This window comes from Meles meles, chromosome 5 (assembly GCF_922984935.1).
Source record: "Meles meles chromosome 5, mMelMel3.1 paternal haplotype, whole genome shotgun sequence".
In the NCBI taxonomy this organism is placed as follows: Eukaryota; Metazoa; Chordata; class Mammalia; order Carnivora; family Mustelidae; genus Meles; species Meles meles.
Window position 1 is genome coordinate 27,288,238 of NC_060070.1, and position 19,251 is coordinate 27,307,488.

The 19,251-nt window shown below is 37.5% G+C and overlaps 1 protein-coding gene and 2 pseudogenes across 1 annotated transcript in view; 2 read left to right on the forward strand and 1 right to left on the reverse strand.

Moving 5' to 3' along the window:
• LIN28B (lin-28 homolog B) overlaps positions 1-19,251 on the reverse strand; it is a 128,585-nt gene that overhangs the window by 72,692 nt on the left and 36,642 nt on the right. The window lies entirely within an intron of this gene.
• Positions 8,064-18,803, forward strand: LOC123941521 (annotated as a pseudogene).
• Positions 12,513-12,683, forward strand: LOC123942789 (annotated as a pseudogene).

A 19,251-nucleotide genomic window follows, 5' to 3' on the forward strand; every position in this document is an offset into this window, starting at 1 on the left:
CCAGGGAGTGGAGAGGGGGCTAGAGATTGAATTTAACTACCAATGCTCAATGTAGGTATTGTAGGTCAGTGTAGTAGGTTTTGTAATGAAACCTCCATAAAAACCTAAAAGGTCTGGTTTGGAGAGCTTCCAGGTTGGTGAATCCGTGGAGGTGGTGGGAAAGTCTTGTGCCTAGAGAGGGAGTGGACGCTCTATGCCCTTCCCACATACCTTGCCCTTTACATCCCTTTCATTTGCTTATTCCTGGGTTATGTCCTTTTATAATAAACCAGTGGTTTAGTAAATAAAATGATGCTCTGTGTTCTATGAGCACCTCTAGCAAATTTATCAAACGCAAGGAGGAGATCACTGGAAACTCTAATCTATAGCCATTAGATCAGAAGCACGGGTGACAAAGTGGACTTGGGACTACTGTCTATAGTGGGGTTCTGGGAGCAGTCTGGTACCAAGATCCCTTAACCTGCAGGATTTGATAATAACTGCTGGCTGACATTGTCATAACTGAGCTGAATTATAGGTTGTATAACCCTCAGCTGGTATCAGAGAATTTGCTCGGTGATATGGGAAAAAATTTCACAAATCTAAATTGGAGTCAGTATTTTACAGAGCAACCAGAATGCTCATACATTGCTGGGAGGAATATAAAATGGTAGATCAACTCTGGGGTTAAGTTCAACTTCTACAATTTCTAACAGAATTAAATATATACCTGTCTTATAACCCAGTATTTCACACTCCTATTTATTTATCCAAAAGAAATGAAAACACATGTCTACTCAAAGATCTGTAGACAATCAGTAATAACAGGTTTATCCATTGTAGTTAAAAACTAAAAACAGGTTAGCCTTCAGTAATAAAACAGATAAATAAATTGTGCTATGCACATACAATAGAATACTACTGAATAAAAAAAGGAATGAATGGGGCACCTGAGTGGCTCAGTGGGTTAAAGCCTCTGCCTTCGGCTCAGGTCATGATCCCAGGGTTCTGGGATCGAGCCCCGCATCGGGCTCTCTGCTCCGCGGGGAGCCTGCTTCCTCCTCTCTCTCTGCCTGCCTCTCTGCCTAGTTGTGATTTCTCTCTGTCAAATAAATAAAATATTAAAAAAAAAAAAAAGGAATGAATGACTAGCATACACATCACAATACTTCTCAAAAACTGTAAAGGGTCTTTGACTTTTACCTCAAATGAAAGGTGAAAACTTAGCCTGCTAGAATTTCACAGGTGCTTACAAAGCACAGTACTATGGAGTCAGAGACAAAGGACAGTTTATTATTCAGAGCAATAATAGTAACAAGTAATCAGCATTTTTGAGCTGGTTCTACAAGTCCTTATTCCCACAGGGTGATAGGAAGAAGGCCAAATGAAACCTACACATGGTGTGTTGCATTACAAGAGAGGAACACTGAGCTTAGGGAAGCTGAATTTTTCATAATGGGCAGTAAGCACGCTTGCCCTTTACTCTGGAAGGAAACACTATCTCTGTGCTCCAAGGTAGTTTACTGTATAAAAATCCTTGAAAAGGTAGCCCAGAACAAAGAAGAGCCGTTGCCTCACTCACAAGTCATGCAGCAATCTGAGAGAGCTAGGGAAAATTGTCTCCCAACAATACTGAGTGAACGCAACTTTATAAAAAAAAAAGAGTACAGACTGCGTATTCCATTTGTTTGAATTTCTAGAATACACAAATCCAACCTATGTAGGAAAAACATTTAGAATAATTGTTGCCTGTGGATGGGTATGGGATGACTGAGGAGGGACATGCAGAATCTTCCTGGAGTGATAGTGTTCACCCTGATATTGGTTCGAGTTAAAAAAGTATAGACATTTGTCAAAGTTATTGAAAGGTACACTTAAAATTTGTCCATTTCATCATATATCAATCTTACCTCAAAAAAGATATTGAACTCTAGTTAATGATATCATGATGAAAGATTTAGGGGAAGTATACTGATGTCTGCAACTTCTTTAGAAATGCATCGAAAAGTTAGGTTAATGGATCCCCAGAGACATAACAGGTGTAGAGTTATGTGACAAAAACAAGTATAGGAAAATGTTAATTATACAATCTAGACGTTGGATGTAATAGCGTTCACTGTTAAAATTCTATCAACTTCTTTGTTTCAAATTTTTTATTCAAAAATACATAAAAGTACATCTTTAACAGATACTTTATGGGTGAGAAACATCTTGGCATACTTGATTTTTTTTTAAAGTAATAAATTGAAATTGAAGTTTTCATTATTATATTTATAAAGTATCTAGTAAGACCAATGTGTACATGGTACTATATTGGACATTACCAACAAATTTCAGAAAATCAAATATTCTAGTGACTTACAATCTGACATTTTATATTACTTTTGTAATTGGAAAAGAAGAGAAGCTGAATGGCAGGATAGTGGGAAATGGAGAAACAGATGAATAAGAAGTAAGAAATGAACATGAATGAGACTAAGGAAAATGAATAAAATTTTTATAGTCATCTACAGAGAGAATCTGAAGAATTAATGTCAGATTGTACACTCTAGACTGCTGGGCTGATGCCTGAATCAGAAAGGCAGCAGGAAGGTGATTTAGGGAAAAACACGTGGGAACATAGATCATGAAACTAAAGCAACAAATGATACAGAGATCATGCTTTCCTTTTATGCATATTTTCTGAGGAGTTATACTAGATCCTTTCCTCCCAGATAATTTCTACCTTCTGCTTGGGCTGATTTGGCTTTGAAAACAGTATGATATTCACTCTTTATTACAATGGGGATAAGTATAGGGAAGATGTATCAATGAGAAGTGTGTCTACTTTCCCTTTAGAGCTGGCAAAAAATTAGAAACCTCTCAAACTGCACATATAATACTAAAGATTCTGAACTTATCTTTTTGGTTTTATCCAATGGAAACAAAAACAAAAACAAAAACAAAACACCACATCAGCTATCTATAGCTAATACTACTTGTCCCCCATCTGAAGCCCTATGAAAGAGTGATTTTTTTAAACTAAATTCTTTTCTTTTTTAAGTAGGCTCTACACCCAGCATGGAGCCCAACACAAGGCTTGAACTCACAACTCATCTTAAGACAAGACCTGAGCCAAAAGAAAGAGTTGAAAGTGTAACTGACTGAGCCACCCAGGTGCCCCTAAACTAATTTTTTTTTACAAATTTAAACAACTCTGGAGTACAGGGAAATGCTTCAGTGATTCTAAAATTTACCTGAATTTTTACTTTTAAGTATATTTTTAAGTGCATTAAAATCTGTAACATAAAACAGTCATATTATGCTCCTCTTCCCTATGACCCTGCAATTGCACTACTGGGTATTTACCCCAAAGATACAGATGTAGTGAAAAGAAGGGCCATCTGTACCCCAATGTTTATAGCAGCAATGGTCACGGTCGCCAAACTGTGGAAAGAGCCAAGGTGCCCTTCAACGGACGAACGGATAAGTAAGATGTGGTCCATATGCACTATGGAGTATTATGCCTCCATCAGAAAGGACGAATACCCAACTTTTGTAGCAACATGGACGGGACTGGAAGAGATTATGCTGAGCAAAATAAGTCAAGCAGAGAGAGTCAAGTATCATATAGTTTCACTTATTTGTGGAGCATAACAAATAACATGGAGGATAAGGGGAGATGGAGAGGAGAAGGGAGTTGAGAGAAATTGGAAGGGGAGGTGATCCATGAGAGACTATGGACTCTGAAAAACCACCTGAGGGTCTTGAAGGGGCGGGGGGTGGGAGGTTGGGGGAACCAGGTGGTGGTATTAGGGAGGGCACGAGTTGCATGGAGCACTGGGTGTGGTGCAAAAACAATGAATACTGTTACGCTGAAAAGAAGTAAAAAAAAAACAAAAAAACAGTCACATTATGTTCTTAATTAAGTCAGTGGAAACCATAATGTTACTTGGCACCACAAGGCTTACAAATTTCGTGTGTGTGTGCAGATTTCAGAAGCTTCTACTGGTATCTTTCAGTGAGTGTATTAAAACTTGTGCTTCTGGGGTGCCTGGGTGGCTCAGTGGGTTAAAGCCTCTGCCTTCAGCTCAGGTCATGATCTCAGGGTCCTGGGATCTAGCCCTGCATCAGGCTCTCTACTCAGCCAGAAGCCTGCTTCCTCCCTCTCTCTCTGCCTGCCTCTGCCTACTTGTGATCTCTCTGTCAAATAAATAAATAAAATATTTAAAAAAAAAAAACAAAACTTGTGCTTTAGATTTATAGTACAATAGTATAGTTCTGTATTGCTCTTACATTAAAGCTTTTTTTTTTAAAGATTTTATTTATTTATTTGACAGAGAGAGATCACAAGTAGGCAGAGCAGCAGGCAGAGAGAGAGGGGGAAGAAGGGTCCCCACCGAGCATAGAGCCCAACGTGGGGCTCGATCCCAGGACCCTGAGATCATGACCTGAGCTGAAGGCAGAGGCTTAACCCACTGAGCCACCCAGGCACCCCTTCATTAAAGCTTTCAGCTTGTTCATGACACTTACAAAAAACAAAAACAAGTGCAGTTACTATGAGGCACATGTGACATACACAAATTCGGCAAGACCCAGGCACATAATGTAATTGTCGGTTCTTTAAAGGAAATTTTTTTTTTTAAAGATTTTATTTATTTGACAGAGATCACAAGTAGGCAGAGAGAGAGAGGAGGAAGCAGGCTCCCTGCTGAGCAGAGAGCCTGACACAGGGCTGGATCCCAGGACCCTGGGACATGACCTGAGCTGAAGGCAGAGGCTTTAACCCACTGAGCCACCCAAGCACCCCTAATTGTCGGTTCTTTAATAACAAGTGAATACATAACATGCTTTGTTATAATACTTTGGGAATTCTTAGCTGAATTATCAGGGTGTGTGTGTGAAATGAAAATAACTACCTTTAAAGCTAGAGTTTTCTATTTCTTGACTAAAAGCAGGACATTTTTAAAAAACATGTTGAGTCATTAAACTCAGAGTAAAACGAGTTCCATTGCAATAACAACAATGAATTCTTTACTTGTTTCTACTATGTGGACAGTGCCCAAAACATTTGTATACAATCATCATAGAAGAGCAAGCAAATATGACATTGTTTGATGTTATGGTTCTTCTTTTTGAAAATAAAAATATCTCAAACATACATGTTTGTTTCAAATAATGTTTCAAATAGTGTTTCAAATAATGAAATTTAGCAATGTGTTTATATGATTGCTGACAAAAGGCAACATCATTTTCAAATACAAGGAGTGAAAATAAAAATTAAAATTTAGTGTAAACTGAACAGCTTAATGATTTGGAATATAAAATTACATGACTTAAAATAACCTACTAAACTGAATATGAGGGAAAAGTAATATGGAAAAGGAAAAAGATTTAGCAATGTGGTTTTATAGTGTTACTAGGCTTACAAAGATAATGTCACCAATAAAATTAAAATAAAGTTTGAATATAAAGCACAAAATAAAATAAATGCACCTGAAATTTTAACTGACAAAAAGATACTGACATTTTTGAAGTACGTTTTTATTGACAATATAGAATAACTTATAATTTAAAAAAAACATATTTAAAGGGGCGCCTGGGTAGCTCAGTGGGTTAAAGCCTCTGCCTTTGGCTCAGATCATGTTCCCGGGGTCCTGGGATCGAGCCCCGCATTGGGCTCTCTGTTCAGCAGGGAGCGTGCTTCCTCCTCTCTCTCTCTGCCTGCCTCTCGGCCTGCTTGTAATCTCTGTCAAATAAATTTAAAAAAAAAAATCTTAAAAAAAATATATATATTTAAAAATATACATGTTCGTTTTCAACCAAGAAATACCATTTAAGATGCCTGAGGTAGGGGCGCCTGGGTGGCTCAGTGGGTTAAAGCCTCTGCCTTTCGCTCAGGTCATGATCCCAGAGTCCTGGGATCGAGCCCCACATCGGGCTCTCTGCTTGGCAGGGAGCCTGCTTCCTCCTCTCTCTCTCTCTCTGACTGCCTCTCTCCCTACTTGTGATCTCTGTCAAATACATAAATAAAATCTTTAAAAAAAAAAAAAAGATGCCTGAGGTATCTGGTCATTTAAAACCTCCCAAGCGGAAGCAGAGTGGTGCGGTGGAAGCGTGCTGGGCCCATAAAACCTCCCAAGTAGACATTTATAATTCAAGGATCCAAGTACTTGTTCAATATTGCCAGTGATTCAACACAGAAACAAAAATGTCTTGCAATTCTGTCAAGCTACTGAATCTTTTTTTATTTAAACCACTGTTGAGAAAAATAGCTCCCAACTTTTAGGGAATATTACTGTTTTTATTTTTACTATATTTATTGAACACAGTAATTTTCAACAAGTTGTGCGGAGTGAGTGGTAGTTTTTAAGTCACAGAGCCAGAGTGTTGAAGCTGGAAGGGAACTTAGAATTCTTATTCTTGGAAGATACAAATAGTACAAAGTTCACTTAAATAATAAGAGCATAAAGAAATTATAGAACATGCATAAGTGGAATGCTATTGTGGTAGCCACTAGAGATGCTACAGATATTTTGTTTGCCTTCTCCTTCAGGGCAAATGGCAGGCTTAATTGCACTTCACCGCTACTTTTTTTTTTTTTAAAGGTTTTATTTATTTATTTGACAGACAGAGATCACAAGTAGGCAGAGCAGCAGTTAGAGAGAGAGAGGGGGAAGCAGGCTCCCCGCTGAGAAGAGAGCCCGATGTGGGGCTCGATCCCAGGACCCTGAGACCATGACCTGAGCCGAAGGCAGAGGTTCAACTCACTGAGCCACCCAGGTGCCCCTCACCGCTACATTTTAAGTGAGACATGGCCATGTGACTTGCTTTGGCTAATGAAATGAGTATAAATCGTGTGGCCACTTTTGTGTAGAAGCTTTTAGAGATAGCACACAATCTGCCGTATTCCCCTTTCCTGCCTCAACAACCCTTGAAGTATGTTTCATGACAGAGCTTCCATTTGTCTGAGTCCTGAAATGAGAACCAGGAGCAGTACTTACTGCAGACCACATTGTATATGTAGTTTGAGAGAGATAAAACTCACTGTGTAGACTTGACTACTGAAAATTTGAGATTGTTTACTGTCAACCATAACCTAGACTGTGGTACAGACAAAGAATCTGGGAGTGAGTTGTGGCCATACCCAAAACTTAAAATATCTGGCATTATCTTACAGGTTGTTAAGTAGAAGGAAAATTATGCTCGATGGCAATCCATGCTAAGTGGTGGCTATGCCTCTTAGTAAAACTGTCACATAAGAAAATATCTCGGTCTTAAAACTGGACAGCCAAGAATCACCAGAAACTTCAAATTGAAGAAAAGAGCCAAAACAACCAAACAGAAAAAAAAGAGCATGGAGGGAATAAGACAATGTAGGGAGAAGAAATCTTAGAAACTGCAATTAACATCTTCAGACAGATATGATTATATTGCATCCATGAAACTGTTCTAGATTCTCCTGAAAACAAAAGAGAGCTCTTGAAAATTGATTATATAATTAGGAAAAACTCCATGAAAGTGTTAGAAAATTGACTGCACATTCCAAAAAGAGCACAAAGCAAAAATGGTAACAGTAAGAGTGAAAGGCTTAAAATAAAATACATCATCTACAGTAGGAGTTAAAGAATTCAGGAAGGAGAAGGCTTTATTGAGAAGAGTTCTAGGAAGAGAAAGACACAAGGTTTCACATTGAAAAGATCAAGTCATTTAAAAAATCAATTTAAAAACTGCCCATCACTGTAAAACCTCAGAATAAATAGGGTTTTATGGGGAAAGGGGAACCTGAAAGCTTCTAAGGAGAATGAAAAAAAGGGGGAGGAGGCTCTTATGAAAAGGAGTAAGAACCAGAATAGACTCTGACTTCTCAAAGCAACAGTGAACATTAGAAGATAATAGAAAAATATTTTCAAATCTGATGAAAAATCATTTGTATATGAATTGTATACCCAGCCAAACAATCACAGAGTCTTAAAAACTTTACCTCTTTAGCACTCCCTTATTTTAGAGTACCTCATGAGGTGCTTCAACCAGACAAGGAGAAAATCCGAGAAAGAAGAAGATATGAGATCCAGAAATAGTAAAGAAGCAAAGGAAATTCCAAGATGAGAGTAAAGGAAAGCATGGGTGCAACGACTATCCAGCAGACCTGCAAAGAACAGCAAAGTTTAGGCTGGAACAGGAATGTAGTAAGCTCTAGGAGAGATGCAACAAGAGATAAAACGGAAAAAAAAAAGAAACTGGCAGATGACCTGAGAAGTCTGAAGCTACTGAGCAATTTCCAGTTCTGCTGAAATTTTGGAAACATGCTGATGATACACATATAGAAAATTAAGCATAAATAAATAAATGGTAATTATCAACTTTAAAAGCTGTTTTAATCTTTAAGATTTTATTTATTATTTAAGAAAGAACATGTGCATATGCAGGGTGGCAGAGGGCACAGTGACAGGGAGAGGGAAACAGAGAGAATGCCAAGCAGACTCCTCGCTGAGCACTGAGCCTGACTTGGAGCTCAATCCCACACCTAGACCATAACACCTGAGCCAAAACCTATAGTCAGTTGCCCAACCAAGGGAGCTACGGAGGCACCCCAAAAGCTGTTTTTTAAAAAAGGAAAACAATCACAGTATACTGTGATTTCTCTGTAAACAAACATGTAGCTAGAATAAAGTACTAAATATTAATTCAACCAAAAATTGTTAATTTTTTTAATAATAAGGGAAGATGTGGTACAAAAGATGTAAATCTTCATCTTTTTAAAAATTTTTTAATTTAAGTTTTTATTTTAACTCCAATTAGTTAACATACAGTATTGGTTTCAGGTGTACACTAATTTAACACTTCCATACCTCACCCTGTGCTCATCACAACAAGCCCACTCCTTCAACCCATCTCCTATTTAACCTATCTCCCATCCACCTCCCCTCTGTAAATTGTTCTCTATACTTAAGAATCTGTTTCTTAGTTTGCCTCTCTATCTTCTCTTTATTGCCTTTGCCTGTTTGCTTTGTTTCTTAATTCTACATATGAGAAAAATCATATGGTATCTTTGTTTGACTGATTTATTTCACTTAGCACTGTATGCTCTAGCTCCATCCGTATTATTGTAAATGGCAAGATTTCATTCTTTTTAATGGCTGAGTATATTCCACTGTATATAAAAACCACAGGTCCTTTATCCATTCATCAGTTGATGGAGACTTGGGCTGTTTTCATAATTCAGGTATTGTAGATAATGCTGCTATAAATTTCGGGGTGCATGCATCCCTTTGAATTAGTATTTTTGCATTCTTTAGGTAAAAACCTAGTGGTTTATGAAATATGGCAGTAAATACCAGAAGACACAGCTAGACTAATTTTACTTTGGCTTCCTGTATAAAAAGTATAGATGGAGAGAAAAGGGACATTGGTTTGCTTTTCCTTTTTTCCTTCCAAGCCATATAGAACTATTTGACTTTTTTAACTATTTGATTTGTTAACTCTTACTTTTATAAAACTAAACTTTAAAAAACAAAATCAGAGAGAGAGAGATCTAAATTCACCATTTCTATTGCCTCCTGATCCATTTACTCCTCAGTCCTTGGTAAAGTGACTTCTACACCAAACTCTAAAAAAATGTTCTCACTAAGGTCAAACTTTGACTTCTTTGGTGCAGATCCAGAGAACTCCTCAGTCTTACCGTATTTGTCAGCTTTATATCACCTGACATTAATCACTCTTTCACTGCTCTTGCCATGTGGGACTCTAAAGCCTAACTTTCTTTTTTTTTTTAAGATTTCATTTATTAATTAGAGAGAGAGAGAGAGAACATGAGAGGGGAGAGGTCAGAGTGAGAAGCAGACTCTCCCCGCCGAGCAAGGAGCCCGAGGTGGGACTTGATTCTGGGACTCCAGGATCATGACCCGAGCCATCCAGATGCCCGCCTAATTTTATTTCTTATACCTCTACTCTCTCCCCCTCAGTCACATTTATAAGCTCGTCTTCCTTGACTTTTAAATTATCATTGTTCCATAATGTTCAATTTTTGGCCCTCTCACTATATCTGCTTTCCCTGGGCATTTCCTTTTCTTTTTTTTTTTTTCTTTTTTAAAATTTTATTTCTGTTAGAGAGAGAGAGAGAGAGAGTACAAGCAGACCCCCCACTGAGCAGGTAGCCCTATGCGGGGCTTGATCCCAGGACCCTAGGATCATGACCTGAGCCAAATGGAGATGCTTAACCAACGGAGGCACCCAGGTGCCCCTCCTTGGGGTATTTTCCATATTCCCTTTACTACTACTACTTATATAACTTCCATTATGGTATTTCCGGTCCAGACTTCTCTACTGGACTCCAGTCTCATATTATCTAACTGCATATTACATATTTCTGTATTTTCCCTCATGTCTAAAAGTGAACTAGCCCATATCCTCTACTACTATTGTAAACACATACAGTGCTTACATGCCAGAAATTATTCTAAGCATTTCACACATATTAACTCACGTATAAATGAAGCTAATGAAATAGGTGAAGGTGATTAAAGGTACCAACTTTCAGTTGTAAAATAAATAAGTCCCAGAGATGAAAAGCACAGCATGGTTAAAGCAATAATATCGTAACACTGTCGTGTCCTGACTGTACTTAATATAATGAGCACGGAATAATATGTAGAATTGTTGAATCACTATGTTGTACACTTGAAATCAAACACACCTGTCAACCATACCTCAATAACAAATTTTTTTAATGAAGCTAATAAATGAAATTAAGGCTCAAGAGACTAAGTAACACACCCATGGCCACAAAGCTAGTGAAGGGGAAAGCCAGGATTTTTAAACCAGGCAGCTTGGCTTCTAAGTGTAGCCTCCTAAATACACTGCATTACCTCACTAGCAATTCTTAATGTACTCCTTACCAAGTGAAAAGTCACCAACATTCATTCTGTCACCTGAGACAGAAATCTCCACCTTCCTCAAGCCCATACACCAACCACCAATTAATACTAATTTTACTTCCTTAATACATGTAGACTCTGTTCCCCTCCTTCATATTCCTAATAAAATTCTTCATTACTTCTCACTGAAACAGGGGTGTGGGGGGGAAGCTTCCTATGGTCTCTTTGCTTTTAATCCATTCTCTACATTGTTGCTAGAGTGAACATCCTGAAGCAAAGATTTGCTCCTTCTCTCCCCGTGTGTTCACATTACCCTGCTCATCAATACAGGCTTTAAAGTTTTCAGTGTGATCCCTCAGTGCTCAGCATGAAGTCTGAACTCTGAATCCTTTCTTTTTTAGCCTTTGCCTATATTCCCAGGCTTCATTTTTACCATACCCTTCTACTCCTTCTCTATGTTTTAGCTGTACACCTCTCATACCAGGATCTCTACGCACACGACTCATCTGCCTTGGAATACACCCTTCCACTATTCTCTTCTCTTCCTTCTCTACCATGGCCAGGTGTCAGTTAAATAACCTTTTTTTCTGTTTTTATAATATGTGGTACACATCTATAACAAACTTTCTTACCCATTACTGTAATAATGTGTCTATCCCTCTGAATTGGCTGCAAGCTCTAGAAGATAATGGTAATATATGATTTCATCCATCCAACAGGAAACTGAGGCAGACAGGTTATGTAACTCACTAATGCCAAAGAGCTAGTGATCAGAGGAAATGATATCTAAATTCAGATCTGCATGACTCCAAAGCTAATCAAGGTCTTTATACAGAAGGAATGAACACGATGAAAGCAATATCTTGATAAGCTGCTCAACTTAAGACCAACAGTATCATCATACTTCTTGGTATTGATTTAGTGATTTACACAGCTAAATGCTGTCTTAAAATAATTGTGTAGAAGGACAGCCTTCTCTTAGCAGCATCAACACACCTCTTCTTTCTTTTTATATTAGCTCTTCCATTCAAAACCATAGGTCAGGGGCACCTGGGTAGCTCAGTCCTTAAGTGGCTGCCTTTTGGCTCAAGTCATGATTCCAGGGTCCCAGGACAGAGCCCCACATTGGGCTCCCTGGTCTGCAGGAAGCCTGCTTCTTCCTCTCCCCCTCCCCCTACTTGAGTTCCATCTCTTGCTGTGTCTCTCTGTCAAATAAATAAATAAAATCTTTTAAAAAACACTTACAGGTCTTTTATAAAAGTTCTATCAGAAAAAAAATGTAATAGCAATTAACTGTTACAAAAAAAGACTTTTTAAAATTTTTTATTTAAAACTACAATTTAGAGATGAAGAAATTAAGTCTCAAATTAACTTTGGGAAATTAAATGCCCAAAGTCTTAAGGCAGCAAAAGTAAAAATAAACAAATGAGACTATATTAAATTAAAAAGCTTCTGCATAGCAAAACACACACAGGCACAAAACAAAACCAAAAAATCAACAAAATGAAAAGGAAACTTACTGAATGGGAGAAAATATTTGCAAATCATATATCTGGTAATGGGCTAATATCCAACACATACAAAGAATTCATACAACTCAGCTGCAAAAAACCAATCCGATGAAAAATGGACAGAGGGGGTGCTTGGGTGGCTCAGTCTGTTAAGCATCTGCCTTTAATTGCTTCTCGGCCTTTTGGCTAAGATCAAGTGAAGCATCTGCCTTTAGATCAGGTCATGATTTCAGGGTCCTGGGATAGATTCCCATTCCCCCATGCCCCTGCTCTCTCTTGCTATCTCTCTCTCTCTCTTAAATAAATAAATAAAATCTTTTTTTTTTTTAAACAAAAGAACAATGGACAGAGGATCTGAATAGACATTTTTCCAAGAAGACATACAGATGGCCAACAGATACATAAAAAGATGTTTAATATCACAATACAACAATGAAATATCACCTCATACCTGTTAGAATGGCTGTATCAAAAAGACAAGAGATAACAAATCTTGGCGAGAATGTGGAAAAAAGGGAAACCCTGCACGTTGTTAGAGGGAATGTAAATAGGTACAACCATTATGAAAAATAGTATGGATGTTCCTCAAAAATTTTTAAATACACCTAACATATGATCCAGAAATTCTACTTTTGGGTATTTATCAGAAAAAAATTAAAACACTAATTCAAAAAGATATATGCATTCTCATGTTTCCTGCAACATTATTTATAATAGCAAAGATAAGGAAACAACCTAAGTGCCCACCAATTGAATGTATAAAGAAAATGGGACACATATTATGTGTTTACATATATATATTATGTGTGCATGTATGGAATGGAGTATTTTTGAGCCATAAAAAAAAAGAATAAAATCTTGCCATCTGCAACAACATGGATGGACTCTGAGGGCATTACGCTAAGAAAAATAAGTCAGATAATAAAAGATAAATGTGGTGATGGCACAAGTGGAATCTTAAAAAGCAAACAAACAAAATTCTAAGCTCGCAGATAAGGAGAAGAGACTAGTAGTTGCCAGAGGCAGAGGTGGGGAATGGGTGAGACAAGTGAAGCAGGTCAGAAAGTATTTCCAGGGGCATCTGGGTGCCTGGCTCAGTTGGTTAAGTGTTGGACTCTTGGTTTTTGGCTCAATGTTGTGATTTCAGAGTTGTGAGACTAATCCCTGCTTCAGGTTCCACACACAGCAGGAATCTGCTTGGGATTCTCTCTCCCTAAAATAAATAAATAAATCTTAAAAGAAAGTATTTCTGATAATAACTTTCCAGTTATAAAATTTCTGGTTATGAGATATGTTTCCAGTTACAAAATACTTAAGTCATGGAGGAAAAATGCCCAAAGTCTTATAACTAGTTAGGACAAGATCCCATTTTCTATATTGGAAGTAAGCATTCTTTTCCACTACCCACATAATAGTATTTCCCAGAGACACAACTTTAAAATATTTTACAGGTTAACACAGTAAATCTCTATGACTGATTAACTTGAATGAAGCCTTCCTCATAGTGAAGTTAGCTAACTTGCTAATCTACTGTCATTTAATATACTGTCAAAGTTGTGAGAACAACCTTGGACCAACTTTTAAAAAATATGTTTGTTTCTCTTCAATAAGCTTACACTTTAAAAGACATGGTTGAGGCAACATTGCTGACCTCCTCAAAAGACATGTATACATACGTATCTACATCTCCTCTAAAGGAGTACAGACCAACAGAATTTTATGTAATGGATAGACATGTTCTACATTTGCGCTGTCCACAGTGGTAGCTAATAAGTAGCCATGTGTATGTAACTAATGAGCACTCAAGATACTGTTAGTGCAACTGTAGACCCAAATATTTTATTTAATTGTTATTAACTTAAATTTCAAGAGCCATACAAGCTAGTGAATACATCTTGGAAACACAGTGTTAGAGTTACGTCATAAGGATCTAAGAGGTACTTTGCAAAGAAGGTTTGGAAAGATTACATCTCTATACTGTTCAGTCCTATTAATGCAAAATAATTAACACAGAGTAATGACTATGAGATGAAATGTTTTTATAACTCCATGACTACCGTCTTCCTTCAATCTATGTCTCAGAGAGCAGGATATTATATGCTATGGGAGAAAACCTTTACAGCGGGTGCAAGGTTGGGCAAAGAATGAACAAACCCTCCTCCTCTAAAAAAATCAGAGAATCTCTTCAAGTGCCCAGCCTGCTCCAATGATCACAGAAGGGTCACGAAGCCCCAGGGGATCTTTCCAGGCATGAAACAAGTTCCACAACTCAGCTCTAATTTTTTCACTGGATGAATCACTGGATACATGTATGGCAAGGTCCCAGGTACACCAAATAACAATTTTTACATTACTACAAATTATACAACCAAAGAGAAAAAAACCATATGTAGTTTTAGGCAAGGGCTTCATTAGTTTATGACTACATATGGATTTATGTGTTACATATGGATTTTCTAATGCTTAAATATTTGTCTATACTTGTCTAAAAATTATCTTTCAGCTAGGGATACGGATTTTTTAGCATCAAGAAAAATGTGGAGAAGGGCTCATTTTATTCATTGAGATATCATTTATTTCCCTGATTAGGTCATCACCTTTTAGTAATACTGTTTTAATTTCTATACTTTCATTAGCACACTTGCTATATTTATTTTCTCCTGTATTCTCCATCCATTTCTTCGGCATCCTTCATTACCCTTGTTAATAATCCTTCCTTTCTCATACATGACCCTTTTCCCTTATAATCTTTCCAACCATCACCAAACCTAAATAGTATTTTATAAATGAACTATCTGTTCATTTTTGAAAAAAGCACATTACATAGGGATTATTCGTCTCTAAATGCACTCAGTTGCCTCCTAGCTTTTTCCCCTAGCTCTGTTATGGCCCAAAGGGTCACACATAAGAGAACATGTGGATGGGTCAACACAATCAGTTACTACCATAAATAAGTTGGGCATAAATCTTGCTGACAGTGGGAAGTCTAAACCAGGAAATAATACCAAACAAAATGCCATCTTCAAGTATTAAAAACACATGATATGTGTATGTTCCAAGGAAAAATGATTTCTATGTTGTTCCAGAGGCCCAGCATGTAGACACTGTACATATCTGTATGTATGTGGTGCTCAGTTTGCTTAAAAACAAGCAGTAACTCAGGGCCAGGGCTATCACAAACAGGTTTCTAAAAGGTTATTTTTTCTTAAGGTGTTTATTTATTTTCCTTTTTTTTAGAGAGGGAGGGAGAGGTGGTAGGACCAGAGCAACGGAAAAAGAAAGAATCCTAAGCAGGCTCCATGCCCAGAGCAGAGCCTGACATAAGACTCGATCTCACAACCCTGAAATCATGACCGAGGCTAATAAATCAACAGTTGACACTTAACCGACTGAGACACCCAGGTACCCCTAAAATGTTTAATAAGGATGAGCATCTGATCAACTTAGAAGATCCTCGTTTCCTATCTGCATATGGTGGTGGCAATCAGCGAAGTTATAGCAAGTTAAAAGCTTCAAACAGGATGAGACAAACAAAAAAAAAGCCTGAAAATACAAACAAAATAGATACAAACATGTCAGTATATCTCTACGTTTTCACATCTAGCACTTATAAACTACTTTTGAAATTTATGGGAATTGGTTATATGAGCTGGGGTTTAATAAGATGGAATTCTTTTAAATTAAGGAGATTCAATCAGCAGCATGACTTTGCTCACACTGTATATATTAATAATACCTAACTAAGGTTGATATAATAATTAGATGAGTTAATACATGTCAACTGCTTGAAACAGTAGCTGGCATGTAGTAAATCTTATACTTAAATCATGCCAATATTAAAAGGGGACTTTGCATGTAAATGTGATAGCATTTAAAAAGTATTTATAGGGGCCCCTGGGTGGCTCAGTGGGTTAAAGCTTCTGCCTTCCGCTCAGGTCATGATCCCGGGGTTCTGGGATCGAGTCCCGCAACGGGCTCTCTGTTCCGCGGGGAGCCTGCTTCCTCCTCTCTCTCTGTATACCTCTCTGCCTAGTTGTGATTTCTCTCTGTCAAATAAATAAAATATTTAAAAAAAATAAAAATAAAAAGTATAAATAGCTAAGAATCTATACGCAGAAAACTATAAAGTACTCATGAAAGAAATTGAAGAAGACACAAAGAAATGGAAAAATGTTCTATGCTCCTGGATTGGAAGAATAAATATTGTGAAAATGTCTATGCTACCTAAAGCAATCTACACATTTAATGCAATCCCTATCAAAATACCATCCATTTTTTTTTTCAAAGAAATGGAACAAATATCCTAAAATTTATATGGAACCAGAAAAGACCTCAAATAGCCAAAAGAATATTGAAAAAGAAAGCCAAAGTTGGTGGCATCACAATTCTGGACTTCAAGCTCTATTACAAAGCTGTCATCATCAAGACAGCATGGTACTGGCACAAAAACAGACACATAGATCAACGGAACAGAATACAGAGCCCAGAAATAGACCCTCAACTCTATGGTCAACTAATCTTCGACAAAGCAGGAAAGAATGTCCAATGGAAAAAAGACAGCCTCTTCAATAAATGGTGTTGGGAAAATTGGACAGCCACATGTAGAAAAATGAAATTGGATCCTTTCCTTACACCACACACAAAAACAGACTCAAAATGGATGAAGGACCTCAATGTGAGAAAGCAATCCATCAAAATCCTTGAGGAGAACACAGGCAGCAACCTCTTGACCTCAGCCGCAGCAACGTCTTCCTAGGAACATCGCTAAAGGCAAGGGAAGCAAGGGCAAAAATGAACTATTGGGATTTCATCAAGATCAAAAGCTTTTGCACAGCAAAGGAAACAGTTAACAAAACCAAAAGACAACTGACAGAATGGGAGAAGATATTTGCAAATGACATATCAGATAAAGGGCTAGTGTCCAAAATCTATAAAGAACTTAGCAAACTCAACACCCAAAGAACAAATAATCCAATCAAGAAATGGGCAGATGACATGAACAGACATTTCTGCAAAGAAGACATCCAGATGGCCAAAAGACACATGAAAAAGTGCTCCATATCACTCGGCATCAGGGAAATACAAATCAAACCACAATGAGATATCACCTCACACCAGTCAGAATGGCTAAAATTAACAAGTCAAGAAATGACAGATGCTAGCGAGGATGCGGAGAAAGGGGAACCCTCCTCCACTGTTGGTGGGAATGCAAGCTGGTGCAACCACTCTGGAAAACAGCATGGAGGTTCCTCAAAATGTTGAAAATAGAACTACCCTATGACCCAGCAATTGCACTACTAGGTATTTACCCTAAAGATACAAATGTAGTGATCCGACGGGGCACGTGCACCCGAATGTTTATAGCAGCAATGTCTACAATAGCCAAACTATGGAAAGAACCTAGATGTCCATTGACATATGAATGGATAAAGAAGATGTGGTATAGATACACAATGGAATACTATGCAGCCATCAAAAGAAATGAAATCTTGCCGTTTGCAATAACATGGATGGAACTAGAGGGTATCATGCTTAGTGAAATAAGTCAATCGGAGAAAGAGAACTATCATATGATCTCCCTGATATGAGGACGTGGAGATGCAACATGGGGGGTTCGGGGGGTAGGAGAAGAATAAATGAAACAAGATGGGATTGGGAGGGAGACAAACCATAAGTGACTCTTAATTTCACAAAACAAACTGAGGGTTGCTGGGGGGAGGGGGTTGGGAGAGAGGGGTGGGGTTATGGACATTGGGGAGGGTATGTGCTATGGTGAGTGCTGTGAAGTATGTAAACCTGGCAATTCACAGACCTGTACCCCTGGGGATAAAAATACATTATATGTTTATAAAAAAAAATAAAAAATAAAGTATTTATAAGTAATTGCTATTGCTTTTTTTCAGTCTCATCATACATAGCATGTGTTCATTTTATAAAATACAGATAAGAAAAACAGAGGGTAGACATTGAGCTATGAGTTGTGTAGTGTGTAGGAGTTAGCACCACGGCAGAAGACATCAAAACCAAAATCAAGAACTACTTGGCTGCCCCTCTGAGAGACACTTCCCCAACCAGAACCAGACCAGGATACATAATAATAATAATTATTATTATTATTAAGAATAATAATAATTATTATTATTAAGAATAATAAGTATTATTATTATTAAGAATAATAAGTATTATTATTAAGAATAATAAGTATTATTATTATTATTAAGAATAATAAGTATTATTATTATTAACAGTAATAATTGTTAAAATCTAGATAATAATAAAGTTCTGCTGGCAGAACTACCTTGACTTCCACCACTATGAGCAGACAATGACTGATAAAGGGGGTGGTGTCTCCACATGTGAATGGTACCAGTATGTGTACAGGTCCCTCTGCCCCATAGCCTGGGTGTCAACCTAGGATGACCACAAGACAGAAGGCACATTTTCTGGGAAGATTTGAACCATCTCTCCTCTGCCCTCCATTCTTCTCCCAGTGTTGTGAAGAAGGTACATGGTGATCCCCATCCTGGGATCCTGAATCATGGCTTAACTAATAATCAGTAGTTCTTGGAAATGTGTTTTAAAAAGAAAACAAAACAGAAGAGAGGGTAAAAATCACCTGAAATTCCATCACATCACTACTGCCATTTTTAAATGATTTTATTACCCTATTTATTAACCATAAACTTCCATCTTCTCATAGGTATAGATAGATGGAGATACATTTTTTTTTAAAACATTGAGACCCAACTATACCCAATGTTTTATACTTTACTACTTCTCATCTGACAAGGTAACTAAATATCTTTCCTTTGCGTTGAACACTTTGAGGCTGTGTTTTTTAGCAGTCAAATGTTCCCACTCCCACCTTTTCTCCAGGTGTACTCCCATTTTTTGAAACTTCTATA